This window comes from Sciurus vulgaris, assembly GCF_902686455.1.
Source record: "Sciurus vulgaris genome assembly, chromosome: 5".
Classification (NCBI taxonomy): Eukaryota; Metazoa; Chordata; class Mammalia; order Rodentia; family Sciuridae; genus Sciurus; species Sciurus vulgaris.
In genome coordinates this window covers 8,147,147-8,160,879 of record NC_136465.1, presented here as the reverse complement: position 1 = coordinate 8,160,879, position 13,733 = coordinate 8,147,147, and the positions used below count along the sequence as shown (strand labels likewise).

General features: G+C 53.2%; 1 protein-coding gene across 3 annotated transcripts in view; it reads left to right on the top strand.

The window, feature by feature from the left end:
- Positions 1 to 13,733, top strand: part of MSRA (methionine sulfoxide reductase A) — a 334,984-nt gene that overhangs the window by 307,468 nt on the left and 13,783 nt on the right. The window lies entirely within an intron of this gene.

Genomic DNA, 13,733 nt, shown 5'->3' with positions numbered 1-13,733 from the left:
CCAGGATGTGGTCAGTGGAGATGGGAGGTGGCTTCCTGGAACACGCAGGGCTGGCTCGTGTTGGAGCTGGGCACTGAGCCAGTCCCGGCCCCTCCCTGGTGGTGCTCACCTCCAACTTGCTCTTGGCCCTGAGCTCCGCTCCCTGTCCTCCTGTCCTCCTTCCTTCCTCCCTTGGGATCTGGCCCATGATGCTCTTCTTGTTACAGTAAATGTGCTCAGTAGCCAAGCATGCTCGGTAATTAAGAATTAATCTGGTGGCTAACTGTGTCACTGAAGATACTTTTCATCCTTGAATCAGCAGCATGGCCCGTGGCCATCACTGTCCCCCTTGGCCCTCAGTCCTTTCACTGATGATATTAGAAGAGTCAAATTAACTGAGCTCAAAAGCCATTCCCGTCTGAAGAACCCTTCTGCCACGCCTAAACCCCGAGCTACACGAAGAGAACAGGCCACCTTGACTGAGCGCAGGGAGCAGGTGGGGAGATCTAAAAGCAGCGACCCCAGGAGAGCAGGGAGCAGAGGAGGCTGCCCTCCTGCTGTCCAGCGGGCACCGCTCCAGGCTGTTGGCTCCTTGCCTTAGGCCAGCATGTTTTCACTGCGATCTTTTCATTGAATGATCCAGAACAGAGTTTTCAGACTTGAGTCCCAGGTTTCTTCAGCAAAACCTGCGGGAGAGCTGAGAGGGGCCCCTGGCTTCCAGAGAAAGCAGGCTGGCATTACAGGAGGGGAGGCCTCCTAAGGGAATCCGCCCAGCTGCTCGTGCCTCATGCAGGGTCACCAGGTAACATGAAGAGTTTCTGGGCACTGCGTGAACCCTGTCTTGTGACTAGCATCTCAGTGTTGTCCATGGACAGGGAGTTGGCTATTGCGCCCACAGAACGTGTAGCTGGCTGGCTGGCCTGGAAGTGGCCTGGGCATTTGGTGGTGGCACAGGACTCGTTGGTCTTCAGAGCTGCCTCGCATGCCAAGGTCTGTGGTTTCTGACCTTCATGAAGGCAGCTGGCACCTCTTGTGGGGTCGTCAGCACACGGAAGTTGTCAGGTGCAGCTGCGTGGCTGAGCGGCAAGCATGCGTTGAAGGAAACAGTTTGTGTCTGGACCCTGTGCGGCCCATTTGCAAAGCCGCTTGGTCCCCATTCAGGTTTCTTGCACATGCATGAGTAGGAATGGCACGGAGATGCCACATGTGTGGTTGTGAGGTCTGCAGGTAGCAAGGCGGAGGGATGGTCACATGTCCACTCACAGACCTTGTGCAGTGCGAACTTCCCATGTGGCAGATGGGAGAGACCCAAGACAACAGGACCTGCGTTAGCACTGCATTTCTGGGAGCCAGCAGCTAGATGGCACATGCTCTTGTGTATTTATAATAACACTTAAATATTTTATCCATCTCTTCATCTTCCTTGTTGTGATGAGTTTTTCTCATTGATCTTTCCACAACCAGAGACTGTTCAGTGTTTTGTTATAGAGAAACTGGAGTTAATATCAGACACCTGCACTTTTGGCAGCCAGAAATCTGTAGTCCCCAAAGATAAGAGTTTGCATTTTCAAAGAAGCTGTCCTGAAGTACCAGCCCCTTTAGCAGCCTGGGGAGTTAAGCCATGAACAGACCTTCCACCCTCCCATCCCAGCCCTTCTTTATGCAGACCATAGAGGGAATTAGTGTTACGTTAACAACAAAAGTTTGCTTATCACACTAGGACTCACAAAATGTTTCCCAAACTTTTCTCATTTGATTAGCACACTTTCAGAGGAAACATTTAGGTGTATTTTTAGGAAGAGGGATGACATGGCCAGGGGTGTATTTTAGAAAACGCAGCCTAACAGAGACCAGGGGAATGGTACAGAGGAGGTCAAAGCCAGTTTGGAGGCTCTTGCAGAAGTCCAGGCATCAGGGACAAGTCCTCTCAGTGTGGAGTGAGGAGGACTTTGTCCCCTCTCCTCCATTTGTAATGAAGTGTTGAGAAAACTCTGCGAGTCCTCTGGCCACAGGAAACCCTGACCGCAGGAATCACCTGTGAGCCCAAGGCAGTGGGGACCCCTCCCCAGCTGTCAAGGACTGCAATGAAGCATGGACATGGACATGCCATGTCAAAACAAACCCCACTATTTTGTGTAACTATAATGCACTAATAAAAACATTTTAAAAATGTTTCCGTCTACTTCCGAGTGTTGTCCAGCTTCTTTTTGCCCTTCCTCCTTGAAAACTGCCACAGTCCTCAAGGCCACAGGCTGTTCCATCTCCTGCAGGCCTCGGAGGCAAATATCTTTGACAAAAATACAAAGTGGTGCTCTGAAGCAGAGTCCCAAGCTGCAAACAGACAAGCAATTTCCGGAAATGCCTGTTTCTGTGATTTTTGCGTGGCCTTCCAAGTGGTGTCAAGCTCAAGCAGAAGCTGCCTTGTCCATCTGTGGGGCACAGATCTGCTGGACTCTCCCTCTCTGATGCAGCTTGCTCCCCACCCTCCCACAAGGGCCCCTGGTGGCAACCTTGGGTCTCAGGCTTTGGCCCCCACCCAGCCTCGTCCCCACCCCTTTGTGATGCTGAGTCTCCTGCTCACTAACTGGAACCCTCATCCCTGCTAATGTTGCTGCAGATGGAATGACCTCTGTCCTTAGCTGGCCAGCAGGTACCAGGCCTCCAGGAGGAGGGTGCCAGGCACCACCAGTGCTGCCCCAGTACTTCCTCCTCTGTGCTCCCGAGTCCTCTCCCACCCCCTGCATTTAGTACACACCCAGTGGCAAGAGCTGCAGAGAGGTGCCATGTTTCAATGAAAGGGGAGGTGACAGTTCAACTAGCTCTCTTCCCTGCACTAGAACTTTAGCGCTGTCAGAGGCTGTATGGCTGAAGGAACATGCTGCAGGAGGGAACCAGAGCAGCATCAGAGCACAAACAGGACCGACACGGGCTTCGGGGGATTCTGCTCTGGGAACTCACATCGTGTCCCGGCACGTGCCCTGGGTCAAGCCTCCTGGGAAGGGTTGCAGATCATGGCGCTTTCCTTCGATGGACGCTGGGGGACCAGATTTGGGCTGGAGATCATTTCTGGATTAGAACTTTTATCAGGACAACACTTCCTGACTGTTGAATGACCCTTGTCACTTTACCCACAGGCAGTGCCCTTGGAAACATCTCCTCCACCTTCTCTTCTGTGTTGTTTCCTCTCCTCACACCATACCTTCATTGAGAGCCTTGGCTTGTTCAGTAAGTGAATTTGTACCAGCCAGGGTGGGGCGGGCGGGGTCGTCTGTGAGTGACCCTAGCCTGAGAGGACAGCAGTGACTAGTGACAAGTGGCCCAATCCAGATGAGAGCTCTGGGGCAAAACTTTCCCGAAGCCTCCAAGTGCAGCTCTTCAGTGTGGCACCACCTCCGTGCTGCTCCCTGGCTTGGCACCTGAACAGCGGGCATAGCAAGCTCGCACGGCGAGCAGAGTGCCTGTGTGAGGGCAGCCCCCCTTCCCCAGGCTCAGAGACCATCCTGTCAGCGAGCAGTCCAACCTGTGCCTTCTCCTGGGGGCTTCCTCTGGTCCTCTTAACCTGAGAAGCTCTCCTGCTGTGGAGGTTTAAACAGACCAGTGACCCAATGTTAAGCAGCTACTTTCTCTGGAATTCTGTTTCCCAGGAGCCTGAACGTTGACCCTGGTACTTTACAGCAGCTTGGCAAATGTTGCTTGGATTGAGTACAAACCTGCGGTCCTGCAGAGTCCATGGAGCTGGGGTGGGGCACTGATGGGTGCAGAGGTCAGTGCAGCCAGTGCGAGGGGAACCCCAGGGGCAGGTGCCTTTTGGGGGAACGTTGGCTAATGCAGGCTGCTGTGTGCTTCCCCAAGGTCCCTAGAGGCAAGGCCCCCATTTTTCCCATGTCTGTTTCATGCTGGTAGTTGGTGTAAGGCCTGGAATACCAGGTGACCTCTGAGTTTGAATTGGAAGCCTCTCTTTCAGTGAAAATTATTCTGCTTCTACCTACTTCATGTTCTCTTGCTTTAGATTTCCATTTGAAAATGTTCCACCTTGAATGCAAAAATGTTTTTGGAGTGTTGAATATCTGGATGGAATACAAATGCAGAAACCTTCTTTGAAGAACATTCTGTTTTCTTTTTTAGTCTTTAGGACTTTTTATTCCTGTTGTTCCAAATTACCAAAAAAGAAGAGAGAAGGGAAGGAGTGAGGTCATTGCAGCAGCTCACGGGCAGGCAAAAACAGGTGGAGGCCCTCTGTTCCTGCTTGGGTTAACTGAAAAGCCTTGCACTTGGGCTGCAGCGTCAGCATCATAAAGGCGGGCAGACAACCAAAGTAAGGATTGGCAATTATGTTGTGCTGTACTTTTAATCAGAGAAAGTTGACAAGTTTATAATTTTGTGTAAAAATCTACTTTGGAATTTGTTAAAATGTTGACCACAGGGACAATGTTCATTGACCCCACTGAACTCTGGTGGTCTCCCAGCTCTAAAAAACTAAGTTTTTTTTCCATTTGGTTGGGGGATCACTCTTATAAAATTCTAGTGGACAGGACAGTTGACACAGAAAGAGATGGAGTTCCCTGGCCAGACACCTAGAATGCGGGGACACTGCCCTTCATAAGAAAAGACTAAAGTCTGCCTTTATATCATCCTGCTTGTGAGCCTGAGGTCACTTTTGAACATGATGTAGCAGGTCTCCAGTACTTCTCAACAGAGATCCTTCTGGGGCCTGCAGCAAGGGCCCTGGACCCTACGCGTGGTGGTCTAAGGCCTGGGGAAGTCTTGACTGCTGGGATCCCTCTGCCCCTGTCCATTTGATTTGGCAGTGCCAACAGGAAAGTGGGTGCCCAGACCCGGACAGGGGTCTGGTGCCCCCCCCTCAGTGCCCAGGAGGCGCTGCCTGCTGCCAGCAATGTCTCCACCAGCTGCACAGCCAAAAATAAGTTCTCAGCTGCTGAGGATGTATCTTTCCGCTCCCTTCTCCTCGGAAGCTGAGAGTCCTACAGCCTGCCAGCTGGAACTGGGAGATTGGGGACTTTTTCCATTCGGCTGAAAGGAAATGCAGTACGTGGTTTTTCATTTCTTTTCTAACCTTATTATGTCAAAGGAGTAGTCTTGTTCTTAAGGGCAAAAAATATCACCATGACTTCTGAATTTGCATTGAAAATAGCATTGGAAATGGTAGATCTGCATAGAGTCTCTCCTCCTTTCCTCCTTCCCTGGCAGAAGCTCCTATCAAGAGAGGCAGATGCGGCTCCACTTGAGTGGAGGGAGGCTCTGGGAAGAAGCCCGAGGACTGAGCTCAGCTCAGCAAATCTGCTGCCAACCTTGGATTGATACACTGCCTGTTCGCACAGAGGACCAGAGCAGCTGCCTAAACTGTGCAGTTTTCCAAGGGCTGCAGGACTTTCGAATCAGAGCTTCAAGTCATTCGTTCCTTTATTTAGCAAATAGTGATGGGCACTTGCTACGTGCCAGGTACTGGGATGGGCTGCAAAGGTGAACAGAGGACAAGCCCTGTCCTCAGGCGTCTCCTCGTCTAGGGGAAGAAATGACTGTGCTGAGTGTTCCCGAGGGTCCCCTGGTGCTAGAGCACGAGAGGCCTGTGGTCAACGGAAGTGCTGGTTGGCGTGGTGGCAGTAGCAATCACCAGTGTTGCTGTTGTTTCTGATGAACCGCAGGGCCGCTCAGCACCCGGGAAAGAACACCCAGCTCTGCTTCAGATGCATGGTCCCAGGGACAACCCAGAACTGTCAGAAGGAGGTGATGCTTGAGTTGCTTTGGGATCAGGGGAACACAGACCTTCCCGATGAGGGGTAATGGAAGAAGTCTTGAGGATTCAAATAATCAGGGCCAGCAGCCCCTTCAGTGTCTGAAAGCTGTGTGTCTGCAGCAGGGTTGGGATTTCTCCTAGAAATGGAGGTTTTCTGAAGAACTCCCAGCAGACATGTGTATTCCATGTGCTCTCTGGGGAAGGCCTGGCAGAGGCTGGGCTGCACGGGGTGGGCTGGGCAGGGAGGCCAGTCCAGGGTGAAGAGTCCTGAGTGAGCCTCCTTGGTGGAGAGCGTGGAGGAAGACCTCCAGAGCTCAGGTTTGAGACTCCATGGCCTGGGACCATGCTGCAGTGTGTGCCTGTGTGTGTGGACATGTGAGGAGCAAGTGAGCTCTGGAGCCCAGGACATCAAGTGGCTGATGAGAGGACAGACAGGAGTGGAAACAGGTGTGTGTAAAGAGAGAGAAACATGTGGAGCTGCACTGACTTTGAAGGATACACCTGCTTTGGGGGCTGCTGTCTGGAGGCAATGACCATCCTGTTGGGAGATGGAGGGGATAGGTGGCTGTCAACCTCTCCTGGGAGTCCCACGGCTAAGATGGCAGCAGGAAGAGAAGGGCAAAGGGCAGGGTGGCACACACCCGTAATCCCAGCTTCTCAGGAGATGAAGCTGGAGGACCACAAGTTCTAGGCCAGCCTGGGAACTTAGTGAGACCCTGTCTCAGAATGAAAATGGTTGAAGATAGGGCCCTGGGTTCATTTTGCCAATTGTGCAAAAATGAAAGGAAACGGGGGGAGGGCTGGAGGGCTGGGGGGAGAGCAAAAAGGAAACGGAGGGGCCCTCACATGGATGTGATCTATGATCTTTGACAACAGTCCAAGATCGTTCAATGGGAGAGCACAGTATTTTCAACCAATGGTGCTGGGACAACTGGATATCCCAATTGTGAGTGCATGTGAGTGCAAAAGAATGAAGTTGGGCCTCACCTTACGCTATACAAAGCAATTAGCTCAAAATGGGTCAAAGACCTGCACCTCTAAGGAAAAAACATCCAAGAAAATCTTGGTTGGATTTGCAATGGATTTAGTGCAGATCAACATTGGATTTGGCAATAGCTTCTTGAACATGAGACCAAAGCACAGGCAAAATGATAGAAAAATAAACTAAGAACTTTTGTGCCTCAAAGGACTGTGAAGAGAATGAAAAGCCAACCCACAGAAAGGGAGGACAGATTTTCAGATCATACATCTGATAAGGAACTTAGAGAGTCCACTCAGGACTTAGAGAACTCTTATAAAGCAACATCAAAAGTGCAACATCCCACTTCACCAGCAGGCGGCAGCTGGGGATATGGCTCTGGTAGAGTGCTCACCTCGCACGCCCCAGGCCCGGCTTGATCCCCAGCAAAAAGAAAAAAAAGGAAAAGGACTCAAACAGACATTTCACTAATGAAGTTATACAATGTCCAATAAGCACATGTGAAAGGGTGCTTGAGCCCCTCAGTCATTAGCAAAGTGCATGTCAGAACCACATTGAGATACTTCCGCAACCTTTAGGATGGGCATCCTTAAAAAATAGGAAACAACTCCAAGTGCTGAGGGCACTTGGGAAATTGGAGCCTGTGCATTGCTGGTGTGATGTGAGCTAGCACTGCCACTGGAACATGGGCGGTTCCTCGGAGAGCTGTTCTTCCCAGCAGTTCCACTTCTTGGTACATACAAAGCAGAATTGGAGGTGGGGCCTCAAGCAGATACTTAGACACCAGTATTCACAGTGGTGTTATTCATGGTAGTCAGAAGATGGAAGCAATCCAAGGGTCCATCAATGACGAATGGATAAACAAAATGTGGTTTATACATACAGTAGAGTATTGTTCAGCCTGGGAAAGAATGGATCCTAATCTATGCGATAACATGCATGGAGACATGGTGCTAGAGGAAGTGAACCAGAAATTGAATGATAAATACTGTGTAAGCCACTTTCATGGAGACAGAAGGTGGCATAGAGTTTTCCAGGGACAGCAGAAAGGTGAGAAATGTTTGGGATTGTGAGAAGGTTCTGGAAATAGATAGGAGCAATGGTCCTACCGCACTGTGAATGTGCTGAATGCACTGAATCATACACTTAAATGCTCACAGTACGGTGGCGTGGTGTTTATTTGACCATGACGAATCATGAAGAGGAAGGCTTGAACTTGGGAGGCCCTTTGGATTCCCTAGCTCTCTTCTTGGGCTGCCCTTCAAGCCGGGATAGGCTGAGGGTGGCAGTTCACCCTGTGTGGCTGCCTCGGGTTCATCCCCTATCTCTGAGCATTTGGCTGGGGAGGTGCTACCCCTGCACTGGGGAGGGTCCTAGTGGGGTGAGTGTCCCCTGCCAAGTCCTCAGCCTCCCCATCCAGTTCCCATCTGGGCGGGGCAGAGAGACCTAACAAGAGTCCCCAGTGAAGGGCACTGACGGTATGTCCTCAGGAGCCACTAGCTGCTGTCCTCCACTTGCCCCGGGCATGGGACCCCAAGGCTGCATTTTGTGCATTATCCTTCCAAAGGAGCAGGCATTTGGTGCCCCCTCCCCATCACCCTCTGGCCCAGATGCTCCGTGAAGGCAGCTGGAAGCCCAGGGACCCCACCTCAGTCCTTTCCGAAGGTGGCTGCTAGCTTGCAGGTGAGGCCCAGGGGGCAGTGGCAAGGGAAGCCCATCCTCACACAGGCCAGGTTGCCTTCGTTACTGTGGTCAGTGCCCTTTGCACCAGAGGTTCAGTTGCAGATGGCCAAGTGATTCTCAAAGGGGCAGTGGAGTGATCTTTTGGATGGTATTTGTAGTGACTTAGTTTTGCAATATAGAATCAGCAGGGAATTTTCCAGGCTGGAGGCTGAAACTCGTATTTTCCCTGGTGCTGTGAGAGATAGGCCTGGGGCCTTGCATGCCCAGCAGGCTCGGCCTGCTCCTGCTGGGAGCTGGGACCATGGGGTCCCTGTTCCACAGAGGCCCAGAAGAAGGACCCCCAGGGCTGCTGTGGCAGCCTGGTTCCAAGGAAGACAGACCCTGCAGAGTCGGAAAGCTGGAAGAGAGCACCACGGGTGGGCCCCAGGAGTGCTTGCGGAGGGCCAAGCCTTCAAGGCGGAAGGCCAGCCGTCAAGTGGTTCTCAGGAGGCTCCAGAACAGGCCACAGCTGCACCCCTGCATGCTGGTGCCCACGTGTGCCAAGCGCCCCGTGTGATTGCACGATCGTGGGTGTTTGTGCAGGCCTTATGAGTTGGCACCAGATGGGAAGAGATGGCAGAGGAGCCGCCTGGTTCCAAGCTCAGGCTGAGACGGACAGCAGACTCCAGTCTGTGCGTGTGTCCCTGGTGAGTTCCTTCACCCCTGTGGGACTTCGCCCTCCAGTCTGTGAGGACGGACAAAGGCCACACCTTCCACTGAGGATCGTGTAAGTTACCCAAGTAGAAAATGTTGTGACGCTCAAGCATTGAACAGGTGACAAATATTCAAAACCAGGGGGGCAGGCCGAACATGACTCACTTTGAAGATTCCTCACTGTCGTCAAGTTAAAGACAAGCTTCTCTGCAGCCCACCTGGTGGCCCTCTCCTGCTGGCTGCAGCCAGTGGCCTCAGCCCACACCTGCCTGCAGCACCCTTGCTGTTTTCCTCCAGGGCGGATCCCAGGTTTCCACACAGTGTCCTTGAGCTCACACCTGAGCGAGAGGGTGTCCTGGAGCCCTCCTTCCCCCAGGGAGTCCTGTAAGCTGCTCCCTAGCCCTTGACCATGCCCCGCAGCCAGGGAGGCAGGAGAGTGACGGTCCCCAGGGCCGGTCTGTGATGTGCCTCTGTGGTGGCACGGCCTCCTAGAGAACAGTTGGCATTCCTGAGGGGCCAGGCAGTGTGCCCTGCGCGAGGCCGTCCCGGTGGGCGGGCCGCACCCTCCCTTACCTACGATCTGCCGATCTGCCCTCAGCAGCTGTTTCTGACAGGTGCCCAGACTCTCCGTGGCAGATGGTGACCAAAACAGGCTGGTTGGCAGGTTGTGCCTGGGCGCCTCCTCCCGCGCACAGGCTGATGTGTGCGCGCCGCCGGCCCAGCCCTCGGCTCCGCAGAAGGTGCCGCCCTGGGAGCAGGTGTGCAGGACTCCTTGCTGCACCACACCGCTCCCCTGGACGGCTTGGGCCTGGCCCTGGTGAAGTCCACCAAGGGCCAGCAGCGGTCACTCAGCCACGGCCCTCCGGGTGCGGGTTCTGGGGCGGCTGCACTGTTTCCTGAATGTGGTCCTGCTGCTCACGCGGGCCAGAGCCCCCTGGAGCTGCTGTTCTGTGGATGGCGTCTGAATGCCCCGGAGCCCCGTCTCTGTGCAGTAGCAGCACTGTCCACGTCTGGTGCCAAGGGACTGGGCCCACAGTGCAGCTCGGGAGAGCCGGGGAAGAGATCCCTCTGCCCTCCGCCAGCCTGGGCCTCAGCAGAGAGCGGTGCTGGGCTGACCCCTGTGAGGGCCCAGGCCACCCAGCTTTGCTGCCCACAGCCTCATAGGGGCTCCGGCCACCCGCACAGGGTTCGGGCTGCTCATTCCAAACAACGAACCAGCCAAGGCAGCCGGATGAGGGTGACATCTGGCGGAGGCCGTGGCCAAGTCTCTGCTGCTCCATCCCTGGCAGGAAGGAGGAGCTCCTGGTGCCAGATTCTTAAAGAGGAAGAGGGAGAGGGAGTGCACTCCACGCCCTGCCTCTTCCCTTCTTCCCACCTGTCACCTCAGCTGTCACTTTCCTCCCCCTGGAAGCTGGACCCTGCAGAGCCTCAGTCCATCCCTATTTTGGAGCCCCTGAGTTGATCCACGTGTGGAGGTGGAGGGCGGGAAAGGGGGCCGGGCGGTGAGGCTGAGGCGCACCGAGGGAAGACACACAGCCCACGCCCTACGCCCCACGCCCCACGCACACTCACTCCGCAACCACGCACAGCAGAGCACAAAACACAGAGGAGTGGCGGCAGCTAAGAGCTGTTTCCTGAGGGTCTCCCTGGGCCAGAGCCTCTGCAGCAAGTGCATTTTTAGTGACCTGAGTAGATCAGAATAAGGCAGGCGGACCTCGGTACTGTGTTTCTTGTTTTCCAAATTCAGGGAGAAATGTAATCACTTTCCCTCCATCTGATTTCCTGGGTGGGGACCGACCGACACAGCCGGAGGCCTGTGGGTGAGGCTGGAACTAAGAACCTGGCTTACCTACTTGTGATGGGGAGTGGCAGGTGAGAGGGTATCTGTGTTCTTCGCTGAAAGAATGTCTAGCGTGTTGACCCAAGCATGGTCTCCCATAGTTGTGGCAACTTGTAAGCTGTGTGATCTTGGGCAAGTTACTAAACCTTTCTGAACTTCTGTTATTCATCTGGAAAATGAGCATAATAACCTCCTGGAAAGTGTTTTGTGAACTTTCAACTAAGACCTCTAGTAGATAATGTGCTCATTTTAGAGCTGAGCAAATTCGAGTACAGGAAGGCTGACTCAGCCAAGGTCATCCAAATGGACGTCCTTTCAGGGGGGACAGGGTGTGGGGTACCCAGGGGTAGGTGGACTAGAAGTTATCTAGAGGGGGCAGCACAGCCCAGGGCCCACGGAGGCATGTCCAGCACTGGATACTTCATATTCCTCACGTCCCCCACAGAGGGGCGGTACCTGACACACAGCGGGGTCTCCCCTGCACCTCGCTTGTGCCTTCCGCCTTGAGGCAGGGGTTTCCTCGTCTCTGGAGGCATAATTTGTGCTACTTTCCTGCTGGCTGTGCATCTTGTCGTTGCAAATGTGATAAACCAGAGTTGGCACTTCATAGCACAGAGGCTGATCCGCAGCCTCCAATCAGCTCCCCTGCGTCCAGGTCAGGACAGGACAGAGTATAGGGATTTTTGAGGTCACTGCGGCTGAGCCTTACATGTGTCAAGAATGGACTGGGCGACAGGGCCAGCGGGTGGATTTGTGAACCATTCTGGTTGCATTGCCTGGATTGCCTGTGATTAGTTTGCCCTGGCACGGCAGATGGAGAGCGGATGACTGCAGTGATGCGCACACTCAGGGCCAGGGGGCCAATGGTGTCTGGGCCCACAGAGGGAGGAGGGGAGGAGGAGGATGGCTTCAGGGACGGTGAGGCGGGGAGGGGGGGGGCAGGATTCAGATTCTTTGGACCAGGAGAGAGAGAGGCCTGGACGCCAGGCACTGGCGATCCCATCAGTCTTCCCGCCGTGCTAGCAACACACAGATTCCCTGAGTGTGTTAGTAGGATGGCGAGGAAGAACCAGTAGGTAGAAGCAGACTCGCAATTAACAAAACAGCCCATGAGCTCCAAGCTTCTGCACCAAATTCTAATTTTGTCCCAAAGCTGATCACAAGATCAGGAGCACAGCACCAAAGCCATGTCGTCACAGAGAACTTGCTCCCTGGCAAGGAACCCAAGCCAGAGGGAGATGGCCACATGTTTGCAAGGAAGCTACAAAAATCAAGGTTCTCTGGGTGACTAGCTGGGACCCCTCTTAGGTATATCTTCATAATGATATTTAAACAGGAATATATAGTGAAAACATCCATTGTATTAAAAATATCTGTGAGTGAGGCAGCGCTGGCACTCCGTATCCACGGTTACACATCAGTGAACCCAACCAACTGCGCTGGGTGAGGTTACGACGATCATGTCCGTAGTGAACATGCGTAGACATTCTTCTCGTCGTGAATCCCTGAACAACACAGTGACAGCTGTTTGCACCGTGTTCACATTGTATTAGGTGTTACGAGTAATGCAGACAATGATTTCGAGTGTGCAGGAGGATTGCGTAGGTTACATGCTAGGCCATTTTATAAGGGACTTGAGCATCCTTGGGTGTCGTTATCTTCGGGGACCCTGGGACAGCCTTGTGTTGCCACAGTGGATGTGGAATGCTGATGGTTAGGGCTGGCTGCTGAGTGCTTGAGGACACAGGCTCCAGGGCCAGAACACTTGGTGCCCATTCTGCACCCCTCTTTTCTGAGTGGCCCCTTACCAGGGGGCTGAGAAGACGGTGTTTTCCACGTGAGTAGGACAGAGTGCAGCACAGAGCAAATGCTCAGGCGCCAGCAGCTCTGAGTCCCTCTCCTCCTGTCCCCCAATATCCACACCTAGTCCTTGTGCCCCAGAAACATGGGATCTTCACTGGGGTCTAGCAGACATCAACAGAGATATCCTTGCACAGACAGAGCGAGTCAGAGGAAAGAGATCATCCTTCAAGCCTGTCACATTCTTCCCCTTGCCACCATTTGTGACACTGGAGGATGGAGACTTTGGCCATGGGAAGTCTAGCCCACAGGTTGGGTCTTCAAAGTGCCACAAATGTCAAAGGCCCTTGAAAAGTCAGTCACTCATTTGGGCGTGCCATGGAACTCAGGAAAGGCAGAGCAAGGCTTTGGCTAGGCTCGGTTTCCCACCTGTTCTGGGCACAGCCTCCCACCTTATAACCCCCAGGTGGCTTTCCACTGGCTCAGGAAGGCCAGAGAGTCACAGAAATAACTAGCATAGTGAATAGCACTGCTGAAATAGAATCCATTGAGCACATTACTGCAAATATGTAATTCCATCTGCCCCTCAAAATAGCGCTGAGAGGAGTAAATCTCATCCCCATTCTACAGGAGAGGAGGCTGAGCTTCAGCACCAGGTGCTTGAGGTCATGTGGTGGCAGAGCTCAGACCCTCTGGCCACCAACCTCTGTACAACATGATTGCCTGGCACTCCTGGATCTAGCAGAAGGGGCTTTTGACACTTAGAGATGCAGAGTGCTACATTAAGTGTACTGTGCCACCGGATCTCCACTTAACACGGATTTTATTGTCTTATACAGAAAGCATGCCAATTATATGCAAATTTAAATTGTATAATTAGCTTATGTTCCTGCTATCTTCTCTGGAGAGAGTTCCAGTTCTTCCACTGCTTCTGAGTCTTGGAGAAAATGAAGAGACCACTCGTGACCTATTTTGGATTCTCCCCACCCCATGCTGCCATTTTC